Below are 20,527 nucleotides of genomic sequence, written 5' to 3'. Positions count from 1 at the left end.
ACTCTTCTTTACAGCCTCGTAATTCGTCAAGGCACGCCTGGCATCATTTCCATTTCTCTGTGTGGAGCAGGGATCAAGCACTAATTGATTCAACCTAATTAGTGCCCATCTGCAGCTCTTGACGTGATTGAGGTACTATTTGTTCTTTTTAACTTCTAGTGCCCTGCAAACAGAAGGCTTGTGACTGGCAAAAACGTGCCCAGCAGGACAAATAAAATTGCAAAGTACTATTTTTAAAAGCTAACATTCTTTTATTTTTCCAAGTCGTCTTTTCTCAGTTTCCACTCATGTTTTCTGTTGTTTTTGCTCGTGGGCGCTGTTGTCAAAGGATAACAGTTAACCTGTTCTAAATATGCGAGACCTACTGCATTGCAAATGCTTGTTCTGTCCTGTAATTGGAAATGTTAGTGTGCTTTGTAGGTGCAGCATACAATGATAATGGTATCAAGAAACTATAGAGCTAGTAACCACTTTGGCTCCTGAATTACAGCTTTGTAGGATGAAAAACAGTACCAAGTAACAACTGCAGACGCCAATACTGAGTTTGCACTGATGATAAGCTAACCAAAGAGACCACCTGGAAGCCAGAAAGATACTGATCTCTTGCCAGTTTCATAGTCTAGGTATTTAGATTTGAAACATGAGCATTAATCTAATAAATAATAAAATGCAGAACTAACAACGGATTTTCTTACAACCTCAAAACCCTATTGTATTTTTTTGGCTTATGGAATGACGTGATATGCAGTTAACTGATCGACAGCTCTTTCAGTGCACAGTCACAGAAGTGTGTCAAAAACAGCAAGTTTTAGTCAACTTGTATCTGTGCAAAGAGTCATCCAGCAAAGCAAGACTAATTAGGCTGACGAGTGGGCTGATAGGTAAATCTTCCAAGGCCACCGCCTGTGTTTGTCCTTGTAAGAGGGAAGTGATATAATTCAGGACCATTTACTTAAGAGAAGTTCTTCCTCCCAGACTCTCCTTGGTTACATCACGTTGGTGCTCTTGAAACGCAACACAGAGCTCAGGGTGGGTCAGTGCAGCAGTCACCTGCATCAAGGATGGACAAGTACTCGTCTAAATGGAAATTGCTCCACTGTTGTTGAGGTGCACTTTCAGTTTGCACGCCTCTAAAGATATGAAGCAAAGTAACCGACGAGAGGTAAAGGTCTTGACGTGCCAGGATTTACATAAAGATTGCAATACCAATATTTGACTAGTATTTAGCACTTTTGCAGTGAACATTGGACTGGGAGTACACAATGGGCACACTGTTTCGATCTGTGCCTGATGCACCTGTTGAAAACTGGGGCTGTGCACCTTATTATCATAAATGTGGCTGTCCTGGGACAGCAGAGTGACTGCTTCCAGGCCCATCCTTGTTTCACAGTTCTGGCAGCAGCTGCCTGTACTATGGAGAGGGGATAGGGATCCTCCTGCAGGCGGGTGCACTGAAGAACTGCACCCGCAGGCTGGAGTTATGTTTGGGGTGGTCCATGGCGCTCCACGTACCCTTTCTGTCACTGTGCCTCATAATGGACCATTTGCCTCTGCACTTGTAATCAAATGCAGAAGCAGAGGCAACATGATCCCCTGATTTGCATGGGGCAATGCCCCATGCAAATGAGGAAAAGCCCTATCAAGTTAGCGCTACATGTGCACCACCGCTATCAGTATTACAAAAGGGGCCGAACAAGGGTTTACAGCCCCATCGGTATATTCCAGTGCACAGAGCGGGTGCAAACACACGTTGCACCTCCCCAGGCTCTATCCATGTTCATCTATGGCCGAGGAGTTAATTGATACATTTAAACAATTTGAGAAGCATGGAAGTAGTGGATCTGTCTGGATTTTAATCTGTGGCCTCCAGGGTGCATAGATTTTTACAATGGAAGCATCAGACGACTGTACCCTGTAAGAGTTACACCAGTCTCGCTATAAAAATACTCACCTGAGCTAGCATTTTGGAGCCACGTGTGAAATGTCCTTCATTTCTTTTTTTTTTAAATCGTTCGTCACAAAGTCACTCCTTGCTCAAATGAGATTAACGTTAAACATCTATATCTGTTTGTATTTTATTGCACTAAAACCAAAAACATATTATCCTGCAAAAAAAAGTCTTTGTCTTTTTAATATACTAAAACTCTAATTCTGGTTACAATTTTTCACAAGATGTACGAAGATAACGAACACCGTCATAGAAGTGAATCAAAGCTCACATTTAGCACTGGAACTTATGGGTATTTTCTGCTTTATTTCAGGACCAATCAGAGGTCAGAGAGTCAAAACCCGCTGTTTGTATACACAAGGCCAAGCAGCCATATTCAATCCATGCACATGGAGTCGAAAAAGTTGACGAGGGAAAACCTAGCAAAGTTCCAATAACACAGCCCTATGACGACTATTGTAGAAACACAATACAAATAAAGCCAAAAACCCTTAAAGCAAATAAGGCAAAGCTTCATAATTTCATGGCAAATATAAATTTGGCCTTTGGGATTTAACTGGTTGAGGTAAATTCTGCAAAGTTCTGTGTGATTTCACGCTTATTAGTAGAACCTTGTAGTGTATGCCCTTTGACCTCACCTGACGTGACCACAGAGGGTGTAAAGCTGATAATAGTGAGTTGGTGCACTTTTCGTCTGTCCTCTTGCTGTTAGGGCAAACACTTTCATACATGGCAACATTTTAGTGCAGGCAAACGGGGGATTTTAAAAAATAGTCGGCAGAATGTTTTTTTTCCAGACTGATTTATATTAGAGCAGAGGCAATCTGCCTAAATCATGCCTATTAGTGGTTAGGGTGTCAGATAAACACCATTTTATTTTTTGCAGTTTAAAAACATAGCACAAACAAAAACAGAGTTCTAAAACTGAAGATTGTGTTTGTGCTATGTGAAACTGCCAAAAAAATAAATGCAGAGGCCTGTCACATTCTCATCTGCTCTCCAAGGATTAAAGAGAGATTATTAAGATTTAAGAATTATGGGCAAGGATGTGGCCCAGCGCACAGAGCTGCTGGCCTTGATGCTGGGGAACCAGGTTTGAGTCTCGGCGTCAGTTCAACATCCTGTGATTCTGGGCAAATCATTTAATCTCCCTGTGCCTACCAAGAAATTAATGTGTCCTTGTGTAATGTAATTGTAAAGCGGTCCAATACCTTTGGGTCGAGTTCACGCCATATAAAACAAGCATTTGCAATGCAATGGCTTTCACGTTTGTTCGAGTCAGAGCTATTAGCGTTGTAAAAACCTAACTGACCTTTCTTTCCACATAAATTGAAAATGAAAAGTAAAACAGTTGACATAAGCAAACCGATTCAAAGTGCCAAAGCTGCTATGAGAATGAGTGCGAAGGAGAGACACAAAAGGAAAAAGAAGTTTTCTCACAGTCAAACGTATCAGCAAACGTGCAATTATCCATGTAACAGGGTTGGTGTCCAAGGTGGTAACGAAACGGCCACAAGAAAGGACAAACGTAAAGCATTTACCAATGATAACAAAGAACTTTTGAAAGACAAGCCCATGAGCGAGTGATAGTGATGGGCGTGCAGTGGGTGTAGTTAAAAGCCCACAGATAGATCACAACAGGTCAAAGCTCTCGCGCAGCTGACCTAATGAATAAGTTAGACACGACCAGTGCTAGCCTCATCATATCGCTTTTTTCCCCAAAGCATTGATAAAGCCAATAGATCTCTCCTATGAGAGACATATTGGCTTTGTCAATCTTTTTTGCCATGATGTACAGCTGGCGGCTGCTGTGTAGCATGGTTCAAAATAAAAAAATTAAAAAGCACTATGATGGAGCAAGCGTTGACCGCGCCATAGCACTTTTATTTTTTACTTTCAGCCACGTTACATAGCAGCCATGCTGCACATGGCTAAGAAATAGCCTAGATAAAGCCAATAGATCTTGCATAAGTATGACCTATTGACTTTGCTATTGCTTGTGGTATTTAGGCAAGGGTTGATCGAGTGATTTTCCCAGGATTGCAGGAGGTTAATTGTGCTGAATTTGAACTTTATTCACCAGTTTCAAAGTCGGACGCTATTTATAAATGTTTGTAAATGTATACTTTAACACATCTTTACAATTAAGTCACAGAGGGGATTTGAATAAAATCTCAATAATCAATGAGAAAGGAGAAGCAAGAGTCGATCCAGAAATAAAACCCAGATTGGATACATTTACGTGTTTCATTTACCATGTGATCCTTCCTTACCTGTTGTTATATATTGCTGCTTCTCACATGGTAATGGACCCTTTTGGATGATATGAAGTTTTTTGCAGCATGTGTCCTTCTTTTATGTCATGTAACAGGGCTATGGGTTAACCGTGACATAGTAAGAATCACCCCTCAAAAGCACATCGAGGGATGAAAAAAAATGTTGTCGCACTCGAAGAACCAGCAAATAATCAATCTGTCTACTATATAGTTATGCTTTCATTTACTAAATAAGGGTAATCCTGCACTTGGCAGGGCTTTCAAAAACTGAGTGAAACTCTTAAATGTTCCTCCCCACGGAAATCTTCAGTAAAAGGCAAAACATTTATTTGGTTTGAAGAGAAACCAGAGTTTACATTTATGGCCGCCATCTGCGGTGCCAGGAAACACCATTCCACAGACTGTCAGGGTTAGTTTACCAAGTTCATCTTAGAAAACCCTTTAAAATACAACCAATTATAATAATTGTTGTAATCCCAAACATTGATAGAACACTTGTGGCCAAATTGAAAATGGAAAAAAAAACAGTTGACATAAGCGAGCCTCGCCATGGCTGCCATGAGCCTGAGCGCAAAGGAGAGACACAAAAGGAAAACGAAGTTCGCTCGCAGACAAATGTAGCGGCAAAATTACAATTATCCATGTAACAGGGTCGATGGCCAAGGTGGTCACAAAACTGCCGAAAGGAGGGTGAAATGTAAAGCATTTACCAATGATAACAAACGATTTTTGAACAGCAAGTACATGAACGAATGACAGTGATGGGCATGTGGTGGGCCCATTTGACCTAAAAACTGCAACAACAAAAAAGTACAAAGCGTTAACCTTTGATATCATTGGTAATTCTTGTAGTGGGAGATTGTAACCTGTGTGACAGGAATCAATATTTTATTTTTGGCTGTGTTACAAAACTCTCAATCGGTTTTCTGTATTCTCGAATAGGGGCAGGGGAGATTAGCCTTGAAATCGGTAGTCTCCCTCCTGAATCGGGAGGGTTGGCGTGTATGCACTATCCAAAGAAAATGTGTATATGGGACATGGTGTGTCAGCTTATTAATATTAAAAACATACACAGTAGCATTTTAAAAAAAGCTTTAAGTTAAAAAAGTACACCCCTTTTGACACTTTAAAATGATGTTTGGGAATAGAATGCCAACAGGGATTGAAACGAAAGGTCAAACTTTCCCGGATCAGACCTACACAGGAATAGCAATATTGCTATGTACAGCACATGAGCAGTATGATTCAGTTCTTAATTTTCATTAGCGGACATTACCTTTTACGTGTTCTCATTTGTGCCTACATAACTACTCACAGTTACAGGCACTAAACATTCACAAACCATTAGTGCTAGTAAATGTGCATCATCATTATCTTTCAACAGTGTCAATCACATTGGAAGGGTAAACATCTGTTGCGGCCTTCTCTGCGTCCTACCTGTTCGCCAAATAGCGGATCGTGACTGCAAAAAGTTCTTAGTCCTGCTGTCATCGGCACCTTTGTTGAGTAACTGTCCCCCAGTTCTTTGCAGTACACCAAGTACTGTGACTACTCTTTAATCATTGTGTAGTGCTGCGCCAGTGACGTAACTGGTCGCGGGACAGTACCATCTCTACAAGTCATGGAGGCGGAGAGGAGAGTCTTTGACCCCCTCCGTATGTTAGTTAATATGTTCGACCTACAGGTCACGTGATTTAGTGTATAAATAAAGGTGTGGCGAATAGGCGGGGGAGAAGAGCATTAGACGAGGTCTAAGCGTGTACCGTCTATTGCGCCACGAATATCTACGATTGGTGTGCCTCCTTATTTCACACAGTAGTGCCGGCTACAAGAGCGGTAGGCCAACACTACAATTGGGAACAGGTCCCTGCACCATGTCACGGCCACTCTTCTATTGGCTAGCAGCAGAGACCATGACACATCATGCTGCCACTGGCAAATATTTTAGAAAACCCAGTATTGTCAGTAGTGGTGCTTCCTCGTTCCCCTCCATTCCAATGAAGATTTTGTGGTGCACCATAGAAGAAGAAGAGGGCATAAAAATCCAGAAATTAAGAGAGCCCTCAGCACTTAGCTTTATCCACTGCAGCTCTAGCAGAAAATAAGCACAAATAAACATTCAAAGAGAATGATGTAATGGGGTTTAAATTAAATTTATCACAAGGGACAACAGCATGATATTGCAAGACGAACAAACACACCAGCGAGACACAAGCGCAAGAGGAGACTGGAACAAACATCCAGGTCAGGACTCTGTATGAGATGGCATGACTCGTGACAAAATACAACACACTCCCATCCAGTGCACTGGAGGAATAGGACAAGTTTATGCTGGTTATATTAAATCATCCTTTGGATGCTTACATCTGCTTCAGCTTATGTCTATATCATAACCAAAACATTTTAGTTTACCAGATTTGTAATATAGCTTGTCTAGAAATTTGAGATGTAAAATCTGCTGTTTACTGTTAAAAGGTACCGTTTTATTCTTCACACAGCATTCTTTACCCTACTCACACAGTAGTGCCGGCTACAAGGGCGATAGGCCCACACTACACATTGGCGATGATGGTGTCGCGACCTACCTTCACTCCCCCGACTCCGTGGCGGGCGCGTTTCCAGCACGGTGCTCGTGCCGCATGCATTTTGTCGACGCAGCTGCTTTTGGCCACGTCATCCGTGTGAGGTCTCCTGTGTCCCAGCGAGCCACGTTGTGCCTCGACCAACGCTCCGGTGAGTGTTGGGTTCGCTCTGTATCTAGCGTTCTCAAAGCGCATGACCGGGTTTCTGGGCCCGCCCCTTATGAACCCGCCCTGAATGCTGGGCTGAACTGCAGCGCACTGCCTACCGCTGAGTCACGCGGTCAGGCTCTAAGACGGCAAAGTGACTGCTGCCAGTCTGCTCCATGTGACCCCAGGAATAGTGTTTTGCATCCCATTGAAGCCTGTGGCCCCAGGAAAACTGTTTCTGCACCCTTTTGAAGCCTGAATGATAAATAACACTCAAAAGGTAGAGGAACCAAGGACTGAAGCAAGTTCACACAAGTTACAGATTGTCCACAAAGTATTGCATGCTCAGGCACAAGGGGAGACAGAGTGTTTAGGCCTAGTAACACTGGACAAGGCAGGATCTGTATGAGAAAGGCCAGACAAAAGTTTAACAATTGAACAAGGGGAACTCAGTATATGTAATGAGTGACACACACTCTGGGAGGGAGGAACAAGTGTATCCTTGCTGAGTGCCTGGCATACCAGAGACAGCCACACAGTGTAATAACCAGCGTTGACCCAACATGTCTGCCTTCCCTCCAGTTGAGCCTTTTGTTGTTGAAGGAGCCCCGTCTGCGCAAGCCCCTCAATGGAAGCAATGGGGGGAAAGAGTCTGTTTTTCGAGACCACCAAAGTCGAAAACGCCCAGAAAAGAGCTGTGATCCTACATCTAGGGGGGAAAGACATCTACAAAATATCCAAGAACCTCCCTGAGGACACCCTCAAAATGCATGCAACTCTAATAACTGCTTTAAATGGACACTTTGAACCCAGGGCCAACACTGACTACGAACGTTTTGTGTTCAGGCAAGCACGACAACAGACAGAAGAATCCATCGACTCATTTCACATGAGGCTGAAAGACCTACCCAGCACATGTAGATTCGCCAATGAGACAGAAGAGATCAAACACCAAGTGATACAAGGATGTGCATCAGCGAAACTGCGAGAGAGAATCCTTGAAGAGTCAGGAAGGTCTTTACCCGACATCCTTACGATGGGGCTCACAAAAGAAATGTCAAAGGCTCGAGCTTCAGATATGGAAGCTGCACTCGAGAGACCAATCAAAGAAGAGCCTGTCAATGTTGTGACTACTTCTCCTAACAAAGGGAGATCTCTAAACAGCAGACCCCCTCCACAACAATGTGGATACTGTGGTGGGCCATCACACTGACCATCTGACTGCCCAGCTTGTGGGAAAATTTGCACCGGCTGTGGGAAGCTGCACCACTTCGTGAAGGTGTGCAGGTCGAGCAAACCGCGAGCCGGAACTGCCTCCGTCAACGCCACTGCAAGCAAATATGAAAGGGGCAGTGACATGGATGATGATGATGAAGCAGAGGAACATGTCATCCATTCCTTATTCACCATTGGCAATGCGACCCAGTCATCCAAGAAGTTGCCACAGTGCCAAATCAAGATAGGCACCCATCAGACACTTGCTGTCATCGACACGGGGGCCTCCATAAACATCCTCACTGCAGATGTTTATCACCAAATGGTCCCTGCCCCCAACCTAATGGAGAACAAGATATAAGTCTATGTGTATGAACAGAGTACACCATTCGCCCTAAAGGGCACGTTCCAAACATCGGTTGCATATAAATCCGAAGCAGTCCCAGCCAAATTATATGTGGCGGAGGAAGGACATTAGGGTGCTGGACAGCAGAAGATTTAGGATTTGTCACGTTTGCCTTTGGCATACACCAAGAATTTGTAACTGAGCTTCTTCACCAGTTCCATGGTGTGATTGAAGGGATAGGATGCCTACGTCACAGAGAGGTAAAACTACACATGATAAGTCTTTGCAGCTAGTAGCGCTCCAACACCAACGCATTACATTCCACCTCAGGCCACAGGTGGAGAAAGAGTTGGATCACCTCGAGGCAGCAGGCATCATAGAACGCGTCACCGGGCCCACACCCTGGGTGTCGCCAATAGTCATTGCACAGAAACCAAAACAGCCTGGAGAAGTCCGCATTTGTGTGGATATGTGCCTTACCTGCGCTCAGGATATCACCAGCTAGTGCTAGCCGAGGAGTCACGTTATATATAACCACTTTCTCAACGCATATTGGGCGACGGCGATACAAAAGATTGAACTTCGGCATCTCGAGTGCAGCTGAAGTATTTCAAAACGTCATTCACAAGCTCTCAGCAGATCTGCCAGGCACAATTAATGTTAGCAACAACATTTTGATCTATGCAAAGACTGTTGTTGAACACAACACCCGACCCAGAAATGTGCTACAAAAGATCAAAGAGTCTGGCCTGACCCTTCACCACAGAAAGTGTCAATTCCTTACCAGCCGAATCCAGTTCTTTGGATACGTCTTTTCAGCGGACGGTGTGGCGCCTGATCCAGACAAGGTGTAAGACATTAAGGCCCTCATTATGACATTGGCGGTAAATGCCACTTACTGCCACACTGATGGCCGCCAACTTACCGCGGAGGCAGCGCATATCCGTTCACCATATTATGACACACACACCAATCTGACAGAATGAACCACATACACAAATCCGCCAGTCCAAAGGTCAGTGATAAAGTGGCGGTATCAAAACCCACACTGTTACGCCAACAGAACAACTCCCACCACATTATGAACCAGGAATCACCACAGCGGACATTCAATGGCAGTAAACCATTGGCGGTACATTCCGCCGTGCTCACAATGGACACCCACATACAAAACAAAACTACATTGGACAATTCAAACAACACACACCTGACACCCATACACACACCACACCCTTACCACTATGAAACACACACCCACACTACTCACAACCCTTTACGAATACAAAGCATTGCCACCAGACAGACATCAACACCACTGACACAACCAGAGCCACACAATATTCACACCTATACACCACTCATGCACTCCACATCACACACCCCAATACATTACCCAACACACCCTCACCAACACACCTCACATAACACCAATTGCACCACAAAGACATTCCCATTTCACAGAGGAGAAGCTAAGGGTCATGGTGGAGGAAATCGTCAGGGTAGAGCCTCAGCTATTTGGAGCACAGGTGCAGCAGATATCAATAGCCAGGAAGATGAATCTATGGCGGAGAATCGTGGACAGGGTCAATGCCGTGGGACAGTACCCTAGAACTAGGGATGACATCAGGAAGAGGTGAAACAACCTTCGGGGGAAGGTACGTTCCACAGTAGCAAGACACCAGCTCGCTATCCAGAGAGGACTAGCGGTGGACCCCCACCTCCTCCCCCACAACTCACAGCATGGGAGGATCAAGTCTTGGCAATACTGCACCCTGAGGGCCTGGCTGGAGTCGAGGGAGGACTGGACTCTGGTAAGTCAACTCTCTACTATTATCACCCCCTACCTGCATGCCATCACATACCCTAACCCTCATCCCATCACGCCACTACATCCACCACACCCCACCATCACATCTCACTCATCCCAAAGCCAAGCCCTGCATTCTGTACCATTGCATGGACACCCCTCAATGCCTTGCATGGACACTCATCACTAAGGCATGCAAAGCAGAGAGAACTAAAATCCAACCATACACTAACATACACAAGTGAAAGCTGGCAGGGTAAATCCAACCATATAGGGGAAGCCACTGTAGTACAATATGTCAGACACATCAACCATAACACATCATTTACATTCCCACAGGTACCCCAGCCAATGTCACAGGAGAAGAGGTGTCAGCACTATACAGTCCCCGAACTGAAGAGGCCCACAGTGATGACAGCAACATTGGTCTTCAGGATCTGGATGACCTACTTGGCCCATCAGGGACCACTAGACAGCTGGTTACCAAGGCCCAGTCACACACCACCACAGAGCCTCCCCCATCTGGAAACACCTCCACAGCACCCACCCAGCGTACCCACACCTCTGTTCCCAGGACACGTCGATCAGCAGTGTGTCCACCTCTACAGGGACCCCAGGACACACCTCGTACCCAAGACAATCAGGGACCTGGGGTCAGTTGCAGTGGGCACACGTTTCAGGGGACAGAGGCACAGGCCAACAGGGAAACTGGGAAGACTGCTGTGTGCCAGGGGAGGACAGGGCCAGGGAACCGACTCTCCAGGGAGCACTCGCTGGGATCCTGGGAGCCTATCAACATTCCCAGGACATGATGGGCCAGATCCTGGACAACGTGCAGTAGAACAGGTGGCTTCAGGAGGGACAGTACCAGGGATCAGGGAGGACTGGCAGGCCATCAACAACACCCTGATCTCCATAGCAGGGGTGCTGGCAGACATGGGCAACATTATGAGGGAGGCAGTCTCACACCAGCGGGCCTCTGCCACTAGCCAGACATCTGAACAGCCTTCCACTTGCGTTGCCACTAGTGGCCAGGAGGCCCTGCCACAGAACTCACAGGCCACCAGCAACCCTCCCCCTGCGGAAGCTGAACCACCGTGCAAACGTTCCCTGTGATCCAGACAGAAGCTAGAGACACTTGCCAAGGCCCCCACCAGGAAATGAGACTCTCCTGACTGTCAACCTTGTGTCCCACTCAGTCACCCTGTCCACCTTGAACTGCCCTTGCTCCCATTCCCATGTCCCCTTGGACAATGCACCTGTGCTACAAATAGACTGGAACAATACCCTGGACTTTCCTACATCATCACCCCATCCCATTGCACTTGCCCCCATATGTTAGCACTTCAATAAACACCCTTTGAAAAAAAATCCATTTGGAGTATGTCATGTATATCAAATATGTATTGATTGAAACAGGTACAAACATTGCAATTTAACTGTACATCGAATGAGCACAGATTAATGACCTGCAGCTGGCTGTAGTGATCATACCAGGAGTATATGTCAAGTCACCAACATCTACAAAATGAATTGCCAGAGGGAACAGTAAGTGGAGATAGAAGTGGGAAATATTAGCATGCCATTGTCCTGCATTCCTGGAGGGCATTCACACTAGATTGGCGGCCCAACAGAGATCGATTCAGGCACTGGCCTCCTCTCCGATGGCAGCCATTTTTCCTGTTTCTACTGTCCCCCCTCCAACTTCCACTTCCCAGTCCCAGTCCCATTCTCCTCAATCCTAATCCATCCCAAGCAAAAATACAGAATGCACCAAGAGTGGCACAGGCAAACACAAGCACCACACTTCATCCCACAGGCACTCACACAAACACCATTCATTTGCAGACACTACAACATCTAATATTTCTACTGTCTCCCCCTCCTCCACCTCCACCACCTCCCTCCCAGCCACGTCCTCACTCACACCTGCATGCACTACCTCATCATCCACTACCAGCATCATTACCACATCAAGCAGAACACACACCTCACTGACAGACACCTCCACAACAGCCATGCACACGTCCCCTGTGTCCTCTCCTACTGTGTCTGTCCCCCTCCTAAAGTACACAAATGCAAGCACTCAGACACCCAACAGCTATCCACCTCACAACAGCATACAACCCATGCACCTGCACCCAAATCCAGCAGACAAACACCTCCAACAACCACTCCCTCATCCTCCACTCCCATTCCTTCTCCCTCTTCCCGCCCCAATGTCCCTAGGAAACGTTTCCTATCCACCATTGACCTCTTTCCTATCCCTACCCCCGTCCTGCACGTATGGCCAGGGTATCACAAACCCAGCCACACACCTCAGCCACAGAGTCCACGGGCCCAGTTCCATCCGCACCTACTCGTGTTGGACAGGAATCCAGGCCACATTTAATGAAGGGAAGGAGCCTGCACCAGCCAGCCTAAAAGAGAAGGAGCCTGCACCGGCAGGAAAGAAGGGCAAGGGGCCTGCACCTGCCACCCGAAAGGGCAAGGAGCCTGCCCCAGCAGGCAAGAACGGCAAGGAGCCTGCACCTGCCACCCGAAAGGAGCGAGGAGCCCGCCCCAGCAGGCAAGAAGGGCAAGGAGCCTGCACCTGCCACCTGAAAGGGAAAGAAGCCTGCACCAGCAGGCAAGACGTGCCAGAAGCCTGCACCAGCAGCTGTCACAGAGCCCCCACCACCAACCATGGTTGTGCATCCATCCGAGGGTGCAGGGGATGAGCAGGAGCCTCCCCCCACCACCACCAGCACCAACATTGTGCATCCATCCGAGGGTGTAGGGGATGTGCAGGAGCCTCCCACCACCACCACCTGCACCACCACAGTGCAGCCGTCACCACCCGCGGACGCAATGTAATCCTGCTTCATGGGCTGCTGTGCGGCCTGTCCACTCCAGAACAAGTGGGCAAGTCACCCACTCAAGAGACTGTGGCCTTGCACTCCCCAGAACCAATCACAGGGCATGTTGCCCCCTCCAGAACCAGTGGGCAAATCACCCACTTGAGAGACTATGGCCTTACTCTCCCCAGGACCAAGCATAGGGCATTTGCCCCCTCCAGAACCAGTGGGCCAGTCACCCACTTGAGAGACTGTGGCCTATCACTCCCCAGGACCAAGCACAGGGCATGTTGCCCCCTCCAGAACCAGTGGGCATGTCACCCACTTGAGAAACTGTGGCCTTGTACTCCCCAGGACCAAGCACAGGGCATGTTGACCCCTCCAGAACCAGTGGGCAAGTCACCCACTCGAGAGACTGTGGCCTTGCACTCCCCAAGACCAAGCACAGGGCACGTTGCCCCCTCCAGAACCAGTGGTCTTGTTTCTGCTCCCAGCTAAGGTGCCCCTCCCTTTCCCCATGAGGTGCCTGCCTATTTGACAACTGATGCCCTTGTAGTGTTCTCTCCGTGTTGATGCAGGTGACAAGTGGGGCTTTGGACTTTGTCCTGTGGCCATGTGGCCCACACGAACAAAGGACTGGGAAGTGTCACTTGTTCTGTACATTTGTAAATCACTGTTACATTGCCTAACCTATTATTTTTTTGCTGTGCTGATAATATTACTCTTACTTTGGTAAAATCTTTTTGTCCTTGCATTATTCAGCTGATTTCGGGGGATTAACTTCCTTTCTTGTGCATCTAGTTGTGTGTATGGGGTGCGTGTATGAGGTGTGTGTTGTGTGTGTGTGTGTCACTGTCGTTTTCCTACCCCCTCCCCTGTGCGCTAGGAGGCTGTACTCACCGTCATCGTATTCGCCGGCACTGGTGATCATGGTGGAGCAGAACGTAGAATATCATTGGAAATACATGCAGTTTGGGTTCCATGGCGGCGTTTTAATTCCCTGTGTCTCCAATGGTGAGTCCTTTCACTTCTGTGCAGTGTTTCCGCCAGGCTTTTGATGTCGTTGGTACCGCCCCGTAAAAGGTGGCAGATTGTGTTGTTGTAATATGGTGGGCAGATCATTGACTTCCGCCTGGCTGTAGGCGGCTACCGCCATGGAGGCTGTTGTTTCCACCCTGGCGATCGGTGTGGTACATTGGCTGTCTTTCGGAGATCGTTCCATCATGGTCATAATTTGGCTGTAATTACCGACGGCCTGTTGGCGGTATTACCGCCACTTTATCACTAACCATCAGGGTCGTAATGAGGGCCTAAGCGTGCACCCCCACCAACCAGTGTAACTGAGGTCTTCAGTTTTCTTGGAATGATAAATTACTGTGGCCACTTCATTAAGGACCTATCCTCTTGACTCAACCACTTCAAAACTTAACAAAGTCCTTTGAGCCTTGGATATGGGATACAACATAGCAAACTGCGTTTGAAGCCGTTAAGGAAGCTTTGTCCAGTGACACCATTCTGAGGTACTTTGACCCCCATAAGGACACGAAGATTGCAGTTGATGCGGGCGCAAAAGGCCGGGGGTACGTTCTACTTCAAAGACAGGAAAATGATGAGTGTTGCCCGTGGCATTTGCGAGCCGGTCATTGACTGATACTGAACAACGGTATTTGCAAATAGAAAAATAATCCATTGCTGTGCACTAGGGCTACAAACATTCTATGTATATGGCTGGCTTTTTCTCTTCACCACTGACCATAAGCCTCTCATACCTCTTTTTACGGAACTGCCTCAAAACCCCCACCACAAATAGAGAAGTGGATGCTCCAATTGCAGGACTATGTATGTTGGCTAGAGTATCACCCAGGATCTGACAACTCTGCTGATTATTTGTCTCGTCACCCAAGAGCAGCCACTGCCAGTGAAGTCCACGAGGCTGGCAAAACCGAAGAATATGTGAGGTATGTGTCTGACCGGTCAGGACCATTCTCCATCTCCATTGAGACCATAGTTCAAGCCACGTTACAAGACGAGTGCCTTCAAAAAGCTCTGCCCGCTGTCCGTTGCAATCAGTGGCATCCTGTCAAGAAGCAGATATCCTCGCTCACTCCCACCTCCAAATGGATAATGGAGAGTCTGTATCATGTCTGTGATGAATTAACTGTGGACACTGAGGGTTGTTTGCTAAGAGGATACAGTTAAGTAATTCCATCCTCCCTCACTGACAGGGTGGTGTAGCTGGCACACAATGGTCACCAAGGCATGGCGAAGACTAAGAGCCGTCTAAGGTCCAAGGTGTGGTTTCCTCTAATGGATGAACTCTTGGAGAGTGCTGTGAGGTGTTGTGAGTGGTACCAAGTGTCTGGAGAGCCTAACCGACCTGTTCCTATTGAGACTGAACCAGGCCCACATCTGCCCTGGGCTTCTGCCTGTTTTGACTTTGGGAGTCTTCAGATGGACAATGGTGATGATCGATGACTTCTCAAAGTATCCCGAAGTGGAGGCCGAGGTGGTAATCCCAAGTATTGAAAAGATCCTGGCTACTAATGGCCTCATCACGGAGATAAAGTCTGATAATGGACCTCTATTTCAGAGCAGGGAGCTAGCTTCCTACTTTGGGACCACTGGTATCCAGCATCAGCTAATTACTTCGCGATGGACTCAAGCAAATGGGGAGGTCGAAAGATTAATGCGTACACTGAACAAAGTTATACGCATCGCTACAGCCAGTGGACAGTCGAGCGAATATGCCATATATTCTTTTCTGCAGAGCTACAGACAGACTCCCCACTCAACTACTGGACAGGCTCCGGGGCATATCTCATTGGGCCGTGAAGTGGTAGACGCTATCCTGCATCACTGGCTATGGGCCCCAGGGGCTATCAACGATGATCACGTGTATCAGAAGCGCGTTAGTGTCAACCGGAAGGCCAGCTGCAAGCATCGTGCTACTTCCTCTGATCTGCAGGTGGGGGATCAAGTGTTATTGAAGTAACACTCCCCGGGGAGTAAGTTTCACCTATCATTTGACAGAAATCCATGGACTATTGTGCGCCGGAATGGGTCTATAGTTGTAGCCCAGTGGAGGACATCAACTATCACCAGAAACATTTCCATGTTTAAGAAGTTTCATTCTCCACAACTGGATAGTCGAGGACTAGTAGTGGACTACGTGTGCCGGACATAGATCAGGTTTCTGTGCCTGATGTGGATGACTCGGTCTCGACACCTTCCCTGGTGCCCACTCCAAGCCTGGAACCCACTATGACTGATTCGACACCCATGGGTGTCGCAGGTCAAAATTTGAGCACTGACAGGTCTACTCATACTCATTGCAGTTTATGAGGCAATCGCGCTTTGTCCCAGAGACTGCGAGATCACCTAATATGATAAGTTCTGTGTTTCGGCTTGGATTTTCTTTTTGCTTCTTGTTATTTATCTTTGGGAGGAATGTAGTGTTGTGCCAGTGACGTAACTGGTCGTGTGACACTACCATCTCTAAAAGTCACAGAGGCAGAGGGGAGAGTATTTGATCCCCTCCGTATGTTAGTTAATATGTTCGACCTACAGATCACGTGATATAGTTTATAAATAAAGGTGTGGCGAATAGGCGGGGAGAAGAGCATTATACGAGGTCTAAGCGTGTACCGTCTATTGCGCCACAAATATCTACTATTGGTGTGGCCTCCTTATTTCACACAGTACTGATGGCTACAAGGGTGGTAGGCCAACACTACAATTGGGAACAGGTCCCTGCACCATGTCACGGCCACTCTTCTATTGGCTAGCAGCACAGACCATGACACACCATGCTGCCACTGGCAAATATTTTAGAAAACTCAGTATTGTCAGTAGTGGTGCTTCCTCGTTCCCCTCCATTCCAATGAATATTTTGTGGTGTACCATAGAAGAAGAAGAGAGCATAAAAATCCAGAAATTAAGTGAGCCCTCAGCACTCAGCTTTATCCACAGCAACTCTAGCAGAAAATAAGCACAAATAAACAAAGAGAAATGATGTAATGGGCTTTAAAGTAACTTTATCACAAGGGACAACAGCATGATATTGCAAGACGAATAAATACACCAGTGACACACAAGCGCTAGAGGAGACTGGAACAAACATCCAGGTCAGGACTCTGTAGGAGACAACATGACTCATGACAAAATACAACACACTACCATCCAATGCACTGGGGGAATTGGGCAAGTTCATGCTGGTTATATTAAATCATCCTTTGGATGCTTACATCTGCTTCAGCTTATGTCTATATCATAACCAAAAAAATTTAGTTTACCAGATTTGTAATATAGCTTGTCTAAAAATTTGTGATGTAAAATCTGCTGTTTAATGTTAAAAGGTACCGTTTTATTCTGCACACAGCATTCTTTACCCTACTCATCGGTCAATTAACGTCTTTAAATCTATGTCCTAGCTGCATCTTTCCTGTGAATGGCCCACCACACTCTTGTGCTGGATACTAATATTACTTCAGGAGAATAATAATTTCCTAGGATTAGCATTCCTTGTCAATTGAGTTATCATAAATAACTCTCAGGTTTTCAGTAAATAGCAGACCTATGCTTTCATCAGTATGTTATGTATTCTGAAATACAAGCAGATATCTCTAGGTCAGTGATATAAATTGACCTTCCACATTCAAGTGTCCTAATTTGGCAAACCTCCTTTTAGCTAATTGATTTACTGTCTTAAATTCAGATGTTTACAGTGTATCCTCGCTGAGCCCGAAGCTTTTTAATGTCTACATCAGTCCTTTGGCTGAGGTCATTGAGCGGCATGGTTTTAAGGCCATCTCATCCACAGATGACACTCAACTTGCTATTACATTGCCCTAAAGCAGTAATTATATGGCATTCTTCCTTTGTGAGTGTCCATCAGAGGTTGCCTCCTGGAGGGAACACAATTGCCTAAAATCGAAAAGAAGAAAAAAAGTATGTTTCAGTTCTAGGTAAACATCTTAATCTTTGGTCCAATGCCTGGTGGCCAATTAATTTTGTGCCTTGCAGTCACCTAAGTCTATGGTAATTAAGGTGGACATTTGGTTGGAAGAGAGACTTTCTTTTGATGCTCAAATCACCACTCTTTCAGGAAAGTGCTTTGGGCTGCTGAGGTCCCTGAAAAAGGTCCCGTACCTCTTACCAGAAGTTGTCAGGAAAACAGTAGTTCAGGACTTAGGCCCTCATTATGACTTTGGCGGTCTTTTCAGAAGACCGCTGTGGTGACAGCCACCAACAGACGGCCGCGAAGGCAGCAATTTGCCCACTGATAATGACAGACCAACACAAACCCGCCAGAAAACAGCCAAAACAGCAATTCCGCCAGACCAAACAACAGCATAAAACAGTCGGTCCCACCACCCTCCCCGCCAGCCACACACCGCCCTCCAAATACTCACAAATAACCACAGCAGTCACTCAATGGTAGTTAGCCATTGGCAGTGCGTACCGCTGCAGTCGATTTGGCCATTCCACACCAACAGAAGCCAACGTTGGCCAGATCGAAAAACCCACACCTGACACATATATACACAGCATACACACCCATCAACAGCAATATAGAACACACCCCATCACAACCCACATGTTTTTGCAAAAGCGAAAACCTGGCAACACATTGCCAGCCCAAACATTTACAGATCTGCACATACAAACCACATCACCTATTAACGCATCACATACCACACACCAAACCTCAAATCTGAACACACACAACAACACTGGACACAATCACTACCCCACAGTATCCCACACACACCCTGCATCCCGACAAAACATTCTACTCTCTGCACAACTCACGCACCACACCCAGTACACAATAGGCATGTCCCCACAAAAGAACCCCTGTTTCACCAATGAGGAGTTGCAGGCCATGGTAGACGAAATTGTAAGGGTTGCATCACAGCTGTTCGGTGCACAGGTCCAGCAGATATCCATTGGCAGGAAGATGGAGCTATGTGAAAGGATCGTCAACAAGGTGGACTCCATGGAAACCTATCCACGTACAAGGGACAACATAAGGAAGAGATGGAATGACCTACGGGGGAAGGTGCGTGCAATGGCATCCGGGCACCACATTACCGTTATGAGAACTGGCGGTAGACCTCCAACTCCTCCCCCACAGTTGTCAACATGGGAGGAGAAAGTCATGGCTATCCTGCATCCAGAGGGCCTCACTGAACTCACTGGAGGGCTGGACACTGGTAAGTCACCATTACTACCCCACCACCTACACCTGGATGCCATGTCACCCTGACTCCCTTCACCCCACTCCATCTCGAACACAGAACAACCCTCAACTGTGTACCCCCACATGCCCTACTCACTGCAAGCACACCCCTCCAAACTCAGCATGCACACACATCAGTAATTCATGGGCAGCATGTAGCACTTCCAGTCCCACAATCCATCACCATCCACAAACCAAAGGTGGAAGAACAACACCCATCCCATAGGGAAAGCCAGAAATGCTGAATATGTAACTGACAATGATTGTAACAAATTGCAAACATGTCCACAGGTACCCCAGCCAATGTCAGCGGCCAGCATGTGCCACGTCAACCCAGCAGCTCTGGATGTCTGGATCTGGATGATCTCCCTGGTCCATCTGGGACCACCGGTCAGTCGGAAACCACTGCCAACACCCATTCCACCACAGGGCACCCCCACATCGGACTCCAAAGCCATAGCAGCCACCCAATGTCCCCAAACCTCTGTCCCCAGGACACATCAATCTACAGTGTACCCACCTGTACAGGGACCTGAGTCGACACCACACAGGCAAGACGATGAAGGTCCTGGTGTCAGTGGGAGTGGGCACACAGTTCAGGGGACACAGGTAGAGGGGGCCAGGGCCAGTGGGAGGGGTGGCCCAGCCAAGGGAACCGCCTGCCCAGGAGGCATTCATACATGTCCTAAGAGCATACCAGAAATCCCAGGACAGGAAGGGCCAGGTACTTACCATCTTGCAGGAGAAACAGAGGCTGCAGGGGGAACACCACCAGGAGATCATGCAGCAGCTGCAGGCCTTAAATACCAACATGGCACCCATTGCAGGGGCGCTGAGTGACATGGCTACCATCATGCGTGAGTACACAACACACCAGCGGGCCCCTTTCACTAGCCAGTGTACTGACCAGACCTCCACATCTGCTGCAGTTAGTGGACAGGAGGACCTGATTCAGGACTCACAGTCCACTAGGACACCAGCACCCCTCCCTCTGCAGCAGAAGAACCACCCCGCAAACATTCCCTGCGTCCCAGGTAGACACCAGAGACTGTAGCCAGGAAGTGAGCCCCTCCTAATTGTCTCCCTTGTGTGCCACAGAGACACCTTGTTTACTTTGGACTGCCATTA

At 47.1% G+C, this 20,527-nt stretch overlaps 1 non-coding gene across 1 annotated transcript; it reads right to left on the bottom strand.

The window, feature by feature from the left end:
• Positions 1 to 4,462: 4,462 nt before the first annotated feature.
• Positions 4,463 to 4,578, bottom strand: LOC138252448 (U5 spliceosomal RNA). The gene has a single exon (XR_011195195.1). It is a non-coding gene; the product is annotated as a U5 spliceosomal RNA (small nuclear RNA).
• Positions 4,579 to 20,527: the final 15,949 nt, after the last annotated feature.

Source organism: Pleurodeles waltl, chromosome 8 (assembly GCF_031143425.1).
Source record: "Pleurodeles waltl isolate 20211129_DDA chromosome 8, aPleWal1.hap1.20221129, whole genome shotgun sequence".
In the NCBI taxonomy this organism is placed as follows: Eukaryota; Metazoa; Chordata; class Amphibia; order Caudata; family Salamandridae; genus Pleurodeles; species Pleurodeles waltl.
This window is presented reverse-complemented; position numbering and strand designations above follow the sequence as displayed.